Source organism: Symphalangus syndactylus, chromosome 10, assembly GCF_028878055.3.
Source record: "Symphalangus syndactylus isolate Jambi chromosome 10, NHGRI_mSymSyn1-v2.1_pri, whole genome shotgun sequence".
NCBI lineage: Eukaryota > Metazoa > Chordata > Mammalia > Primates > Hylobatidae > Symphalangus > Symphalangus syndactylus.
This window is the reverse complement of record NC_072432.2, coordinates 72,473,925-72,492,136: the sequence shown is the minus strand read 5'-3', so window position 1 is coordinate 72,492,136 and position 18,212 is coordinate 72,473,925.

The following is an 18,212-nucleotide window of genomic DNA, read 5'->3' as shown; positions in this document are numbered from 1 at the left end:
AGTTAGTGGAGTTACCTGGCCAACCGCATCTGTTCATCTGTTCAGGCCCAATGTTATCTTCCTCTCCCATTTGTAGTAACTCACACGAAATAATTTTAGAAATCAAAAAAGAAAAATAAATTTTTAAATATTGTTGGCTTCTTTAACAATTAGAGCTAGTACTTAAGCCTGAATTTACAGCCGTATCTTTGGATTTACCTCTGGGCATCTCTTATATATACCCGAGGTATATATATTATAAAACTTCTGTTTGTTTTTCTCATGTTGATTTGTCTTTTGTGAGAGGGGTCTACCTCAACTAAAAACTGTGAAGAGTAGAGAAAAAAATTATTTTTTCTTCCCACATATATATTTTAAAGGTAAGTATATATGTGGTGCTGGTCCCAACATTCTCTCTAAAACTTAAAGCAATGCTATTGTCTCTAAAACAAGGGAAATAATGGTACCCACTGAAATAATTGATGTGAGGATCAAATGTGATCACTTATAGCAGGTGTTGGCAATGCCTGGCAAATAGAAAGCTCTCAGTTGATGCTATACATATTATTGATAGTCATTATCATAATAAGGAATTTAGTTTGAAGGACTGTATAACCATTTCTGGTATTCTTGTTACTTTTTTGGCTAGAATTACCACACTGCTTCAATTCTAAAATGTAAATTTTTTCACATTGTAATATTTTAGAAATCTGGATACAGTCAGATACTCAGCATGTATATTTGATTTACTGAATTTTTTTTTCCTGAAAAGTTATTTTAAAAGTTATGGTTCATCTTATAATCAATAGAATCTTAAAACCAGGTATTATATTATATCCTATTAGTGTTGTTGTAATACTAGGGAATCCAAGAAAGCCTTGCAATGTATCACTAACCAACATAAAGTTCCCTTGGTTCATAAAGTATGATTGTGTCATCAATATCACAACTCCATATCTGCTGACTGATGTTTTAAACCAAAATATACACACCTCAAAAGACAAACTTTTTGAGAGATATTAGCTTGTAGTTACATAAAAATTTCAATGAAAGCATTATTTTATAACCATTTATGAGAAAATGCCTGTTTGGCATATAAGCATACGCTCATGTTTAAATGAAATCTAGTGCTCACAATTTCGCTGTGAATAGCAAGCAATAAGGTAGTTTTTTTTCCTTTAGTAAACGTTGAAATGTGTTTTACAAGCCATCACTGTTTTATATTTGATTTATTTGGTAACTGGTGAGAAACCTGACTAAATCAGTTAATTGAAAAACAAAGTACATGGACAGTCAGCTAGACTGACAAAATTCAAAAACCTTAAAGAAGGATGATACTTCTTCAAATAATCACACCCACATGTTTTCAAAAAAAAAAAAACTTCCAAGCAGTTGTTTTATTTTAAATATGCCTATAGAAAAACAAACTGGCGTTTTTTGTTTTTTGTTTTTTTGAGACGGAGTCTCACTCTGTCCCCCCGCCGCTGGAGTGCAGTGGTGCAATCTCGGCTCACTGCAACCTCCGCCTCCCGGGTTCAAGCAATTCACCTGCCTCAGCCTCCTGAGTAGCTGGGATTACAGGTGCCTGCCACCATGCCCAGCTAATTTTTGTATTTTTAGTAGAGACGGGGTTTCACCATGTTGGTCAGGCTGGTCTCGAACCCCTGACCTCGTGATCCACCCACCTCAGCCTCCCAAAGTGCTGGGATTACAAGCGTGAGCCACCGCGCCCGGCTATTGTTTTTTAAGAATTGTTTCATTTATGATATGTGTTTAAACTATGTTAAAACGTTTGACATAATTAGTGTCCCCTCCAACACTGAACAAGAAGACAGCTAAGTCTTTGTAGCTCTCAGCTTTCTTGATCTTGAATATTGTAGAGCAAAAATAATAACCCCCAAAAATCCATAGTTGGAATGGACCTCTGTTATAAAAGACAAATTAAGAAGACAAAAACAAACAGAAGTTTATTAACATGTGCCTTTCATATATACATGACAGACACCCCGAGAATGAGTAATTCTCAAAGAAGTGGCTTTGAATTCCTGCATCTATAGTATTTTCAACAAAGAACAGTACATTTTTAAAGACAAGATAAAGAAAAAGGTCTTTGAGTATCTACAAGAAGCAACCTGGGGAAAGGCAAATGAGTGGCAGATACAGGCTGGTTAGTAAAGATTGTTAATATTAATTATTCTGGTATTATCTCCAGGCCAATGGGGGTCTAAAGCTGTCTTCAATTTTTAACCTTTGTTCTACCTAGTGTCAGGGGAGAGGGGTGGGGGGCAGTGTCTTAGTCCATTTTATGTTGCTACATCAGAATACTTGAGGCTAGGTAATTTATAAAGAAAATATGTTGGCTGGGCACGGTGGCTCATGCCTGTAATCCCAGCACTTTGGGAGACCAAGGAGGGTGGATCACCTAAGGTCAGGAGTTCAAGACCAGCCTGGCCAACATGGTGAAACCCCATCTCTTCTAAAAATACAAAAAAATTAGCGGGGTGTCTTGGTGTGCACCTGTAGTTTCAGCTACCTGGGAGGCTGAAGCAGGAGAATCACTTGAACTTGGGAGACGGAGGTTGCAGTGAGCCAAAATTGTGGCACTGCACTCCAGCCTGGGTGACAGAGCAAGATTCCATCAAAAAAAAAAAAAAGAAAGAGAGAGAGAGAGAGAGGAAGGATGGAAGGAAGGAAGGAAGGAAGGAAGGAAGGAAGGAAGGAAGGAAGGAAGGAAGGAAGGAAGATTATTTGTTTCCATGGTTCTGTGGGCTGGAAATTAAGAGACGCATGATGCCAGCATCTGCTTGGCTTCTAGTGAGGGGCACCTGCTGCAACATAACATGGTGAGAAGGTCAAAGAGGATGTGGACACATACAAACAGAGAGAAAGGAAGAGAGAAAAAACCTGAGGAGTGCCCTGGCTTTATAACAACCCACTCTTGTGGGAACTAATCCCTTCACATGAGAACTAACTCAGTCTCAGGAGAGTGAGAATTTACAACCAAGAGAACAGAACCAAGCCATTCATAAGAGATTGCCCCTATGACCCCTATGACCCAAACACCTCCCACTAGGCCTCCCAACATCACACACTGGAGATCAAATTTTAACATGAGTTTGGTGGGAACAAAACAAATCATACCCAAACCACAGAAGGTAGTATATATTTTCTCCCAGTAAATTTTATGTTCCACTTTTAGACAAATAAAAGGAGGACAGGGAACTCTTCTGCATCTTCTTCTTCTTAACTGTCTTCAGCTCAACAATCCTTCATATTTTGGGGAGACATATTCTCTTCTCTTACCAGCTAAAGATCTTTGTGATGTATAAGTTCTAAGAACTACTGGAAGGGAAAGTAGGAAAGTCCACCAGGAAAAGGAAAGCAAAATTGGAAATGGAAAATGTTAGGAATAGGGTCAGCATCTACTGAACAAACTCTAGTCATAAGGAAAACAAGAGAAATATCACTGTCTTCTTATAAGAAGAGTTTCTTTAAACTTTTCAGAGGGACCACTAAGAAAATTGACTGAATTCTCTTCTGCAAATATGGCTACAAAAGCTGATCTCTAAAGATGAGCAGTCAAGCTGATGTGACAGCTATTGATCTATCTCCTTCTGAAAGATGGAGAATACATACTAATAGAACACGTACTATTTACTAGTATGTAAATAGTTGAGCTGAAGACAATTAAGAAGAAGATGCATACTAGTATAATAGAATTTTAACATCACAGCAAACTCTGAAAACAAAGTGCTTTAGTTTGAATTCCAGCTATGCCACTTTCTAGCTGTGTGACCTTAAGGAAAATATTCAGCTCCTCTCTGCCTCAGTTTCTTCATCTATAATGCTGCTGCAGATATTATCTCTCTCTTGAAATAGATTGAATAAGTCAATATAAATTAGTGCTTACACTGGTGCCTGACACATCAAAAGCATGCAGTGTTTTTTAGTGTTAAATGTATAGATGTTTGGCTCCTTTACATCTTGCTCCAACTGGCATCTTTTGTCATAGCTGATAAGTGTTTGTAAGTCAGCAACCATTGATTCATATTTACTCTGCAAAATAAAGAATATGAGACCCTTTAGAGACATAATACCTATGGCATAGTCATGTCTTGAAATATTAATCTAATTGTCCTCTGTGTATTTCTCTCTCTCTTTCTTTTACCTGCAGCCAAAGGACTGACTGCTCTTTCTCCTCAAACAGACTGAAACAGAAAAAGAGATTCAAATAAACCTTTAGCAGAAGTGCAAGAAGAAGATTCTGCGTGGCATCCAGAGTGCCTCCAAAAGACTAGATAAGCCTGGGTAGGAGGGAAAAAGAGAAAGAAGGAGGATGGTTCAAATAGGATATGAAGGAGGGTCTACAGGGAGAATTCAAAAAAGGAAGGTGAACAATAACTTTCCATGACAGATGAGCAAAGAGCAAAGTAGAAGGGCCTCTGCTGAAGATGGGCTGTCCTCTAGCATGGATCATTCTCTCACTGTCCCATTGAGGCCCCTGTCCTCAAACCCAAACTTTAGAGGACCCTTCCCTGGCCCTTCTTCAGCTGTGTCCCTCCTCACTGGTAAGGAGTCTGTGAACCAAAGGAGACATGCCTATGTGAAAACTGCACTCTCCTTTGTACACTATATGCTAGGGAACCTCCATTGTCTCTAAGCTGCTTCCAGGACCTATACCAGTCTTCTCCAAGCTCTGCTTCTAATGTGCCCAGTCTTAGGCCCAAAGTGTGGCCACAAGAAAAATGCTTGCAAAGATATGGTCAAAATTTGGACTTGTGGCTGAGGTGTACACAGGAATGTAAATAAAGACCCTTATAATGCAGGATTGAGCTGGAAGCGAAAAGAGAAGGAAGAGCCGGCTATGGGCTGTGTATTTTAGTTGATTTTCATGCTGCTGACAAAGACATACTAGAGACTGGGAAATTTACAAAAGAAAGAGGTTTAATGGACTCACAGTTCCACGTGGCTGGGGAGGTCTCACAATCATGGCTAAAGGTGAAAGGTAAGACTCACATGGCAGCAGACAAGAGAAGAAAATGAGAACCAAATGAAAGGGGTTTCCCTTTATAAAACCATCAGATCTCATGAGACTTATTCACTACCATGAGAATAGTATGGGGGAAATTGCCCCTATGATTCAATTACCTCCCACTGGGTCCCTCTCACAACACAAGGGAATTGTGAGAGCTACAATTCAAGATGAGATGTGGGTGGGGACACAGCCAAACCATATCATTCTGACCTTGGCCCCTCCCAAATCTCATGTCCTCACATTTCAAAACCAATCATGCCTTCCCAACAGTATCCCAAAGTCTTAACTCATTTCAGCATTAACCCAAAAGTCCACAGTCCAATGTCTCATCTGAGACAAGGCAAGTCCCTTCTGCCTATAAACCTGTAAAATCAAAGCAAGTTAGTTACTTCCTAGATACAATGGGGGTACAGGCATTGGGTAAATACAGCTGTTCTAAATGGGAAAAATTGGCCAAAGCAAAAGGGCTACAGGACCAATGCAAGTCCAAAATCCAGCAGGGCAGTCAAATCTTAAAGCTCCAAAAATGATCTCCTTTAACTTCATGTGTCACATCCAGGTCACCCTGATGCAAGAGGTGGGTTCCCATGGTCTTGGGCAGCTCCTCCCCTGTGGCTTTGCAGAGTATAGCCTCCCTCCCAGCTGCTTTCATAGGCTGGTGTTGAGTGTCTGTGGCTTTTCCAGGTGCATGATGCAAGCTGTCAGTGGATATACCATTTTGGGGTTTGGAGGATGGTGGCCCTCTTCTCACAGCTCCCCTAAGCAGCTCCCCAGTGGGGGCTCTGTGTGGGAGCACCCCACCCCACATTTCCCTTCCACACTGCCCTAGTAGAGATTCTCCATGAGTGCCCCACCACTGCAGCAAACTTCTTGGACATCCAGGTGTTTCATACATCCTCTGAAATCTAGGTGGAAGTTCTCAAACCTCAGTTCTTGACTTCTGTGCACCTGCAGGCTCAACACCCCGTGAAAGCTGCCAAGGCTTGGGGCTTGCACCCTCTGAAGCCACAGCCCAAGCTGTATGTTGGCCCCTTTTAGTTACAGCTGGAGGAGCTGGGATGCAAAGCACCAAGTCCCTAGACTGCACACAGCAGAGGGGCCCTGGGCTCAGCCCACAAAGCCAGGTTTTCCTCCTAGGCCTCCAGGCCTGTGATGGGAGGGCTTCCACAAAGGTCTCTGTCATGCCCTGGAGATATTTTCCCCATTGTCTTGGTGATTAACATTTGACTCTTCGTTACTTATGCAAATTTCTATAGCCAGCTTGAATTTCTCCTCAGAAAATGGAATTTTCTTTTATACTATATTGTCAGGCTGCAAATTTTCTGAACTTTTATGTTCTGCTTCCCTTTTAAAACTGAATGCCTTTAACAGAATCCAAGTCACTTCTTGAATGCTGTGCTGCTTAGAAATTTCTTCCACCAGATACCCTAAATCATCTCTCTCAAGTTCAAAGTTCCACAGATCTCTAGGGCAGGGGCAAAATGCCACCAGTCTCTTTGCTAAAACATAACAAGAGTCACCTTTGCTCCAGTTCCCAACCAGTTCCTCATCTCCATCTGAGGCTACCTCAACCTGAATTTCATTGTCCATATCATTATCAGCATTTTGGTTAAAGCCATTCAACAAGTCTCTAAGGAGTTCCAAACTTTCCCACATTTTTCTATCTTCTCCTGAGCCCTCCAAACTGTTCCTACCTCTGCCCGTTGCCCAGTTCCAAAGTCACTTCCACATTTTTGGGTATCTTTTCAACAGTGCCCCACTCTACTGGTACCAATTTACTGTATTAGTCTATTTTCATGCTGCTGATAAAGACATATCAGAGACTGGGCAATTTACAAAAAGAAAAAGATGCTTAATGGACTCACAGTTCCACGTGGCTGGGGAGGCCTCACAATCATGGCAGAAGGTGAATGGCACATCTCACATGGAGGCAGAAAAGATAAGAGAATGAGAACCAAGGAAAAGAGGTTTTCCCTTATAAAACAATCAAATCTCATGAGACTTATTCACTACCACAAGAACAGTATGAGGGAAACTGCCCTCCTGACTAAATTATCTCCCACTGGGTCCCTCCCACAACATGAGGGAATCATGGTAGCTATAATTCAAGATGAGATGTGGGCGAGGACACAGAAAAACCATATGTAGGCTGGGTCCTGTATCTTTAGGCTGTATCTTCTGGTGTAGAACTATAAAGAGTATGAAAGTTCTAAGTTGGACTCTGGCCTTCTAAGTCATGTTGAAGGTATGCTTGTCAAGAATATGATAGAATATATTTCACTTACAAGTTTATCACCTTAATTTATTGCTTTTAAAGATTTAGACTTACCATGTATGGGCTTCCATTTGTATTCTTGCTATGAGTTCCACGAATGTTAGTCACCTCCTATGAGTAGGGAGAAGATGGCCCTGCCACTGTAACATGCATATTCCCAGTTGTCTTAGTCCATTTTGTGCTGCTATAACAGAATACCAGACTGGGTAGTTTATGAATAAAAGAAGTTTATTTGGCTTATGATTCTGGAGACTGGGAATTCCAAGATCCAGGGGCCACCTCTGATGATGGTTTTCTCATTGTATCCTCCCATAGCAGAAAGTGGAAGGGCAAGTGAGCACAGGAGACAGAGAAAGGATGGAGATGAACTTCATCCTTTTATCAGGGACCCACTCCTATGATAGCTAACCCATTCCCACAATAATGGCATCAAACAATTAACAGAGGCAGAGCCCTCATGACCTAATTACCTTTTAAGTGCTTTATCTTTTAATAGCACCACAATGGCTATTAAGTTTCAACATGAGTTTTGAAAGAGGGATTCAAACCACACCACCAGTTAACTATGAGGTTTCTGCACCCTAATCAAAGCAGTCATCCACTAGACTATAAACCCCAAAAGAAAAATATCATAAATGTTTTATTCAATACTATATGTAAGGGTTGGCAAAATAAAACCCACAAGCCAAATTCAGCTGTGTGCCCGTTTTTGTGTGACCGATGAGATATGAAAGTTTTTTAAATGATCAGCAAAAAATCAAAAGAATACTATAGGGCAACTGAAAATTACATGAAATTAAAATTTCAATGTTCATAAATACATTTTATAAGCACAGCTATTTGTTACATGTTATCTATGGCTGCTATCACACTACAATGGCAGAGTTTAACAATTGTGACCAGAGGCCTTATGGTCCACAGAGCCTAAATTATTTGCTCTTTGTCTCAGCATAAAAATTTTTGCAGACTTCAGCTATATACCCAGTGTCTTCTAAAATATGTAGCATAAAATAGGTGTTCGATAAATATTTGTTAAAAAAATGAATAAAAGAATAAATAAATGTCTTCTAGTAATAATTAATTTGCTTGATGTCAGAGGTGAGAACTATAGCCCCGTCTTGGAGGACAGGGCTACAATATGTCATAGAATAAAACTAAATATCATAACCACATGTTATAAGCAACATTACATATTGAAACAGAAATATGATCAAAAAAGTTGTTTGGGATACTTGAAATTACAGGCAGTGTCTACAAGGTGCCTTCCAGAGTAGCAAAACCTTGATGAATTTAGCCAGGTCTGGGGCTTTTATGAAGGTTGCAAGGTTCAGACTTCATTGGTCCTAAAAGAAGGTAGAGGAATCCATCTCTCAAGGATAGAACTCAGGAAACTGATGTAGGAAGTCAGAATGCTAATTTTTGAGTTTACATTAGAAAACACAACTGTTTTTCCCACCAGAACACTGTCGCCTTTTGCCTCTATTGGAAGACTATTAGAGTTTTCCAGAGAAAAGCAGCATGATAAATTGTGTGTGTGTATGTGTGTGTGTGTGTGTGTGTATGGACACACATGTGTATGCACATGGAATTGGCTTACAGAGTTATGGAAGCCAAGAAGTTCCATGATCTGCCATCTGTAAGCTGTTGACCGAGGAAACCCATTGGTGCAGTTCAGGTTCAAGTCAAAAGCCTGAGAACCAGCAAAGCCAACGGTGCAAATTTCAGTCTGAGGCCGGAGGAAATAAAATGAGATGGCCCCACGCAGGAACACAGGGAGGAAGCAAAAAGGGATGCATTCCTCCTGCCTCTGCCTTTAATTCTATTAAGATCCTTGATGGATTAGTTGATACTGACTCACATTAGGAAGGAAAATCTACTTAATTGTGTCCACAGATACAATTCTAATCTCTTCTAAAACACCCTCACAGACACACTCAGAAATAACGTTTAATGTGGGCACCTTGTGGCCAAACTGACACGTAAAATCAAGCATCACAAACACCTACCTGGAAGAAAAAACATATAATTAAATGTGATTTAGGGTGCATAAAATCTAAGCAAAATACTATCTAATTCAGTGGATTCATGGCATAAAACTGGATTGTCTGTTGTATTTGTTTTCACAAGACTTAATCGTTATTGTATGTGACCCACATCTCCTTTTCCCCTGATCAATGCTTAGATGGGAATTACCAGCCCTTGCTGATGCCTTCTTGTCTATGCTTCTGTGCCTGACCTACTTTCCTTTATGAGTGACATATTCTTTTGTTAGTTATATCTACTCATTCCATCCTCCAGTTAATTCTAGGAGGACTGGGAGTCATTTTGACTTGGTTGACTTTGCCGGTCTCTGCTATGATTTATAATGTATATATTGATTTTATAGCTTAATACAAGATAGAAAATATTATTTTCCAAGCTCTGGCAGAGGAGCAAGAGAAATAGGTAACTCACCATACCACCTCCTATACTGCCAAATATAGATGTAACGCATACACAAACACACAAACACAGAGTCTGCCTATCTATCTATCTATATATACACATACGAGACATCTACCACATGTATGAACATAGAACAGAAGCCTGCTAATTTTTAATCATTCTGGATATACATCTAGAAGAATATTTTGTTTCACTTGGCAATAAGGCTCTCAAACAGTTAATACTGGATTTATATAAAGTTACAACAAACAACTTTCAAAAGGGAAAAACATTACAGCTAGCATAGGTGGTATGTTAATAATTATAAGAAGCCATAAATGCTTTTATAAATAGCAAATTGCACTTAGAACACTAAATGATGATGAAATCATTGCAGGAGAAACCAAAGCATCTAAGCAATTATTAAACTGCAGTGATGAGCTAAGAGTGTCTTCATATTTAAAAGTAGCTAACATGAAAATTAATTTTAAGTAACTTTGGTTAAAATTTTCTAGTGCTTTCTATATGCCATGAATTTTGTATGTATTCCCTTTCAATTAATTGTCACAGTTCTAAGAAACAAATATCATTGTTTTCTTTATTTTTGATAGTAAGAAAACAGGCGGTATTGTGATATAACCCTCAAGTGCCTTAAGACAGTTTGAATTAGGACTCCCCCACTTACTGATTGTGTCAGCTTGAGCAAGTTACTTGTCCTCTCTGTACTCCAAGTTTCTCATTAGTGAATGAGATAACTCTTGTAACTGCCTCAGAGTGTGGTCATTAATAATAAAATTAGATGAAGTAATTTTTTTAAGTTTATAAATAATACTTGGCAGATAGTAAGTGCTCGGGAGATACTCTACATTATTAGAATAGTTGACATTTTTGAGGTTACCTTACAAAACCAGCAAGTTTCAGGAACAGGACTAGAACCTGAGTTCATTTTATTCAAACACCCACACTCTCAATCTCTACAATTGAAGGTATTGTTTACTCAAGAACTAGTGAGGTTATACTAAATTATGTATAAGACCCCTAAAAGTCTTTTATTCTTCTTCAAAGATCTTAAGGTTGTTTTACATTTTTCCCACCCCAAGAAAAGTAACTTATTGACCATTTCCATGTCTTTTTTGGAGAAATGTCTAATCAATCCTTTGCTCGTATTTTAATTCAGTCATCTTTTTATTACCAGGTTGTAAGAGTATTTTATGTATTCTGGAGACCAGTCCCTTATCAGATATATAATTTGTAAATATTTTCTCCTATTCATGGGTTGTACTTTCACTTTCTTTAAGGTATCATTTGCAGCACAAAAGTTTTTAATTCTGAAGTAGTCCCAACTTACCTATTTTCTTTTGTCACTTGTACTGTTAGTGTATCTAACGATGATTGCTTAACCCAAGGTCAAGAAGATTTTCTCATAAAATTTTTATAGTTTTGGCTGTAATATTTAGGTTTAAGATTCATTTTGAGTTAATTTTTGCATGGTGTGAGGTCTGTGTCCAAATTAATTATTTTATATGTGGGTATTTAATTGTCCCAGCACCATTCTTCGGAAAGTCTATCCTTTCCCCCCATTTAATTGTCTTGACTCCCCTTTCAAAAATCAATTGACCATGAATGTATTCATTTATTTCTAAACTCTCAATTCCATTCCATTAAACCATATGTTTATTCTTATGACAGTGACCCACTGTCTTGATGACTGTTTCTTTGTAAAATCTTTTGAAATTGGGAAGTGTAAACCCTCCAACCTCATGCTTTTTAAAGATTGTTTTAGATATTCTGGGTCCTTTGCAGTGAATTTTATGATCAACTTGTCAATTTCTGCAACAACAACAACAACAACAACAACAACAAAAAGCCAGCTGGCATTTTGACAAAGATTGTATTGAAGCTGCAGCTCAATTTTGACAGTACTGCCATCCTAATAATCTTACCTCTTCTGGTCCAAGAACATGAAATATATTTCCATTTATTTCTCTTTGTTAATTTCTTTCAAAAATATTTTATAACTTTTGTGTACAAGTCTTGTATATCTTTTGTTAAATTTATACCTAAATATTATATTCTTTGTAACTATTATTGTAAATAGAATTGTCTTCTTAATTTCATTTTTGGAAGGCACATTGCCAGTGTATAAAAATACAATTGATTTTTATATATTGATCTTGTATCTTGCAACCTTTCTAAACTTGATAATTAATTCTAATAGATTTTTAGTAAGCCCCTTAGGATTTTCTCTATTCAAGATTATGTTATCTGCAAACAGATAGTTTTACTTCTTCATTTCCAATTTAGATGCTTTTAATTTTATTTTTCTGCCTAATTATTCTGGCTAGAACCTTCAGTACATGGTTGAATGAAAGTGTCAAAAGAAGACATTCTTGTCTTGTTCTTGATCTTAGGGGCAAAGCTTTAAATCTTTAAAGCTTATACATATATTATGTATAATATTAACTGTCAGTTTTTCATAAACGTCCTTTGTCTATTTGGAAAATTCCCTTTTCTCTTTTTCCAGTGTTTTTATAATGAAAGAACGTTAAAATTTGCTTTTCCTTCATCTACTGATAATCACACAGATTTGTCCTCTATTCAACTTGTGATATTGTGAAGTTTTAATAAGAAATGAGCCGGGCAAGGTGGTGCACGTCTGTAGTTCCAACCACTCGGAGGCTGAGGTTGGAGGATCCCTTGAGCCCAGTAGTTCTAATCCAGCCTGGTAAATACAGTGAGAACCTACCTCCAAAAAGCTTTTTTTGATAAAATAAATAAATTGAATTAAATACATTTTTGGACTTCATCCAGTTTCTCTGCACACAGCTTCCAAACCCTTGGAATCTCCAGAGTAACAAGTATCCTTTTGTATGCTAATGAGGTGACTAAATGGGGCTCCTGGATAGACTCAGGATAAGCCAGAGGGGACCAACCTGGTTATTAGAGGGTTAGAACTTTCAGCCTCACCCCCTGACCTCTGGGAAGAGAAGGAGTTGAAAGTTGAGTCGATCACCAATAACAAATGCTTTAATAAATCATGCCTACATAATGAAGCCTTAATAAAAAACAAAAAAGACAGAGTTCGGAGAGGTTCCAGGTTGCTGACCATGTGGAGGTACTAGCAGGGTGGTGCATCCAGAGGAAGCATGGAAGCCCCACATCCTTTCCCCCATTCCTTGCCCTATGCATCTTTGCTATCTTACTATTCATCTGTAACCTTTGTAATATCCTCTATGATGGGATAGCTGCTAGTAAACACAGTTTCCCTGAGTTCTGTGAGCCCTCCTAGCAAATTATCAAACCTGAGGAGGAGTGGAGGAGCTTGTGGGAACCCCAATTATATATATAGCTGGTTGGTCAAAAGCACAGTTCAACCTGGGACTTGCAATTGGTGTCTGAAGAGAAGGCAGCCTTGTGAGACTGAGTTCTCAACCTCTGGGATCTCATGCTATCTCTGGGAAAATAGTATCAGAATTTAAATGAACTTTAGGATACCTACTTGGTGTCTGCAGAATTATTTGGTATAGGGAAAAAGAAACATACATCTGGTCACAGAAGTATTAATACTATAGTAGGAAAATAAACAGTTATAATAGGAAAACTATATCAATAGTATATATAGTTTTCTTACTATACACTCATGGTATACTTTCATTAATTAATTTTTGAATGTTAAAGCAACCTTGTATTGCTCAGATAAATCACACTTGGTCAGGTATATAACCCTTTTTATATTCGATGCATTAGGTTTGCTACTATTTTATTGTGGATTTTGTGTTAACATTCATTGGAGAAGTTGGTGTGTAGATTTGTTTATATGTCATTGTCTGGATATCAACATAATAGTGTCCTTGTAGAATTAATTGGGAAGGGCTTCCTATGTTTTAGAATGAAATGGGATTTTTTTTCTGTTTTTTGAAAGAGTTTGTGAAGAATTGGTATCCATTCTTCTTTAGTGGAATTTGCCAGTGAACCAATCTGGACTAATATATCTTCCTGCTATATTGATCCTTTTATCATTAGAAAATATCTTTATTTTATCTCTAGTAACTCAATTTGTCTTAAAGTCTATTTTGTTGATATTGGTATAGTCCTGCTCTTTTATGGGTGTTGTTTGAATCATGTATCTTTTTCCATTTTTTTTCTTTCAGCTGTACTTTTTAAGCAAAAGTGTATCTTCTGTAAACAGCACATAGTGGGATCTTGTTCTTTGTCAAATCAGACAATTTCTGCCTTTTGATTAGATGCTTAATTCAGCCAGGCACAGTGGCTCATGTCTGTAATCCCAGCACCTTGGGAGTCTGAGGCGGGAGGATCACTTTAGGCCAGGAGTTCAAGACTAGACTAGGAAACATAGCAAGACCCCATCTCTACAAAAGAAGAAAATAACTTTAAAAAGAAAAAAAAGATTGTTTAATTCATTTACATTTAATGGTGTTATTGATAACATTGTTACATGTTATCACTAATAATAATGTTATTATTGATACAGTTGGATTTACACCTGCCATCCTTTTTGTTTTCTACACATTTCGTATCATTTTCCCTCTATTTTTCTTTTATTGACTTGTTTCGTAGTAAGTGAATATCTTCTATTAGTATCATTTTTATTTTTTTAAGTTATTTTCTTAGTGATTAATTTAGGGTTTACAATATACATCTTAACTTTTTAGAATCTGCTTAAGACTTATACTGACATAGTTCAAAGAAATATAAAAACATTACTGCTACATAGTTCCATTCCCTGTCCTGCCTTGTTTGTGCTATTATTGATATCTATGTTTGTCTATAAAAGTTGCAAACCAAACAATACTTTGTTGTCATTATTACTTTTTATGATCTTATATCTTTTAAAGAGGCTGAGAAAAGAAAAGAGAGCAAATATGTATTTGTAAAATTTGCTGTATTAATCTGATTTACCTTTTTTGGTTCTCTACATCTCTTCCTGTAAATTTGAATTACCATCTGGTATCACTTGCTTATTCACAGCTTTGTCTCCACCCATTTTCTTTGTTCTAATATTGTCAAAAATAGTATTTTTGTACTTTGTAGGCCCAACAATATAAGGAAATATGCAGTTATAGTGTCTTTCATAATAACCTACATTTTCTCTTTATCTTTGGCTTTCAGTATTTTGAGAATAGTATGTCTGAGTATAGATCACTTTGTATATATCTTCTCGGAGTTTGTTGAACTTTTTGGATTATAGATCAATGTTTTTACCAAACTTGGACTTCTAACATTATTATTTCTTCTTTTATTATTTTTTTTTGACAAATCTTGCTCTGTTGCCCAGGCTGGCATGCAGTGGTGCAATCTCAGCTCACTGCAACCTCCACCTCCTGGGTTCAAGCGATTCTCCTGCCTCAGCCTCACGAGTAGCTGGGACTACAGGTGTGCACCACAATGCCTGGATAATTTTTGAATTTTTAGTAGAGACGGGGTTTCACTATCTTGGCCAGGCTGGTCTCAAATTCCTGACCTCATGATCCACCTGCCTCAGCCTCCCAAAGTGCTGAGATTACAGGCGTGAGCCACCATGCCCAGCCTAGATTATTATTTCTTTTGTCCCTTTTTTTCTCTCTTCATCTGTGGTACTCCTGTTGCTCATATTTTGTGCACTTAATGGTGCTCCACATTTCTCTGAGGATTTGTTGATTCATCATTCTTTTTTGTCCCGTTTTTCAGATTGTAGAATCTCTATTTTCAAGTTTGCTGATAGTTTATTCTGCAAGTTGAAATTGACTGTTGGATGCCTCTAGTGAATTTTTATTTCATTTATTATACTTTTCAACTCCAGAATTTTCATGTTTCTTTTTTATAATTTCTATTTCTTTATTTTGTCTCCTGTATTTGATGAGACATTGTCATTGTATCCTTCTTTAAGTATGCTTTTGTTTGGTTTTCTGAGCATATTTATAATAGCTGCTTTGACATCTTTGTCTGCTAAATCCACCATCTGTGCCTCTTCAAAGGCAGTTCCTATTACCTGCTTTCTTATTTCTTTTGTATAGCTCATATGTTTCTGTTTGCATGTCTTATAATTTTTTTGTTAAAAACTGGAAATTTTAGAAAACATATTATAGCAACTCTAGTTACCAAATCCTCAAGGATTATTGTTTGCTTGGTTATTTCTGTTTAGTGATGATTGAACTAATTATGTGAAGTCTATTTCCCTACAGTGTGCGGCCACTGATGTCCCTGGTCAGTTTTTCTCTTTTTTGACTGACTACCTATAGGTCACCTCTCGATTGACATAAGCCACTTCTTGGTCCAAAGTTCTGCTTGAGCCTACGTACTCGGTTAGATTTTTATTCTTTACCATTTGATGTGTATGTGGCCTAATGGCTTCTATCATAGTTCAAAGAGTTTATATTTTTGGCCTCCACATTCAGCCAAGGACTAATAGCTGGGAAACTCCCTGTTTAGTGACTCCTGAGAGGGTAAAGCCTTGGGCATTGTATTAATCAGGGTTTTGCAGAGAAACAGAACTAATAAAATATATGTATATATAGAAATATTTATTTTAAGGAATAGGCTTACATGTTGGTTAGGTCTGGCAAGTCTGAAATCTACAAGGGAGGCTGGAGTCCCAGGGAAAGGTTGACATTGTTGCTTGAGTCTGAAGGCAATTTAGAGGCAGAATTCGCTTTTCCTGTGTTGAACCTCAGTCTTTTCTCTGTTAAGGCCTTCAACTGATACAATGAAGTCCACTCACACCATGAAGATTAATCTCCTTTACTCAAAGTCTACTGATGTAAATGTAAATCTCATCTAAAAACTACCTTCATGGCAACATTTAGATCAGTATTTGATAAATATCTGGGAACTGTGGCCTACCCAAGTTGCTACATAAAATTAACCATCACAGACATGGCACATAGTCTTTTACATTGCCAAGGATGAGTAGGATTATAGTTTTAAGTCTGACTTCCTAGGAGTTGACCCTAAGTAAAAGTAGCTTCTTATTCAGTCAATATTTGGTCAATGTTTCTGCCTTGTGTTGATGGCTATGTGCTCCTTGGGGAATGTTTTTAAGACTATCCCACATTCTGCTCTGAGTGTTCCCAACTGGGTGCAGCCTAGCTGTGCACACAGCCTTCCTGATCCCGAGTTGACTGAGATCTTACAAAGGCTCTTCTTGGCTGTTTCGTTCCTTATTTTGTTTTTTGAATAATCTACTCTGCCATTTTGCCTATATCATGGAACTGCCACCCTCCTCTTAAGTGTTCTCCATCAAGTTTGGGCATGGGCTCTCCACTTTCTGTTCCACATAAAGTCCCTTTAGGCAGAGCTGTGGAGTAATTTGTCTTTATGGCCTGCCCTTACCCTGGGAAGAATCCCTGTGCCACTGCCCCAGAGCTTGGGGCAGAACTGCTTTTCCCAGAGTGACACAATCCATCACTATGAGTGGGCATGGAGAGGTGCAAACAAACTCTGGTCTCCTTGGCTTGTCCCTCTTAGTATGGAGCCCCTTTGCTACAAATGAGCTCTGCCTGCTGCCTGGACTAGAGCTTCTGCCCCGTAAGTGGGAGCTTCTGCTACACAAGGCTTGGGGAATGGAGGGTGAAGGCAGAAATGCCAGCATGCTGCCCCCCCGGATGAAACTGTGGCCCCAGACTAAGTGCTGGTGAGAAAAAGCCCCATTGTTTGAGCCACACATGCCTGCAGTAAAACTGCTGGAACTTGGTAAAATAAGTGCCCAGGTAAAACTGCTGGAACTTGGAGCTGAGGGGCAGAGAGAGGACAGATTGCAGTTCGTGATTCTGATGCCACAAACTGTGTTCTTAAGGAGATTTGTAGATTTTCCTGAATGAATGCATCTAATACAATTTCTAGAGACTTTAAATGATAGGGTTTTATAATTTTCACCTGATGGTTGTTTCCATGGGGAAGCCATCTACCAAGGACCTTATTCACCAATCTCGAAGTCCCTCTATTCTTTTACGGAGCCAGGCTTTCTCTTGCTTTGAGTCCTCTCCCACATTATTTCCTCTGCCTGAAATCCACATTGCCTGACCATCCACAACCTGAACTCCTGCCTATTCTTCAGGTATTTGATTGAACGTATATTCCTTAGGAACACCCTTCCTAATCCAACGTCCAATACACTCCAATCTGGATGAAATCATCTTGTTATAACAACATCCTAAGCTCTCATGACATCTGATACTTTCTTTCATGGTACATATTGCAATTGCAGTTGTAACAGGTTATTAAAGGGGATTTTTCCTATTTCTGGTATTTGTAACTAAAGCTCCAGTGCTGAAAACAAGAGGCCCAAGTATACCCACATTCTTCAAAGACAGCCCATAGGATTTACCAGTAGCAGAATCAGCCCTACTGTAATCACCTGGATTCAAGCCCATGTGACAGATAGTAATTTCTAAGAGGAGTTATTGGAAGTTATAGAGAGTTTCGAGAGAGGTGTCCTCTTCTCCAAAGCCAACACATATGTGTGTTACTCATGGTTGGAGTAAACACTGCAAAAGGTAGCCA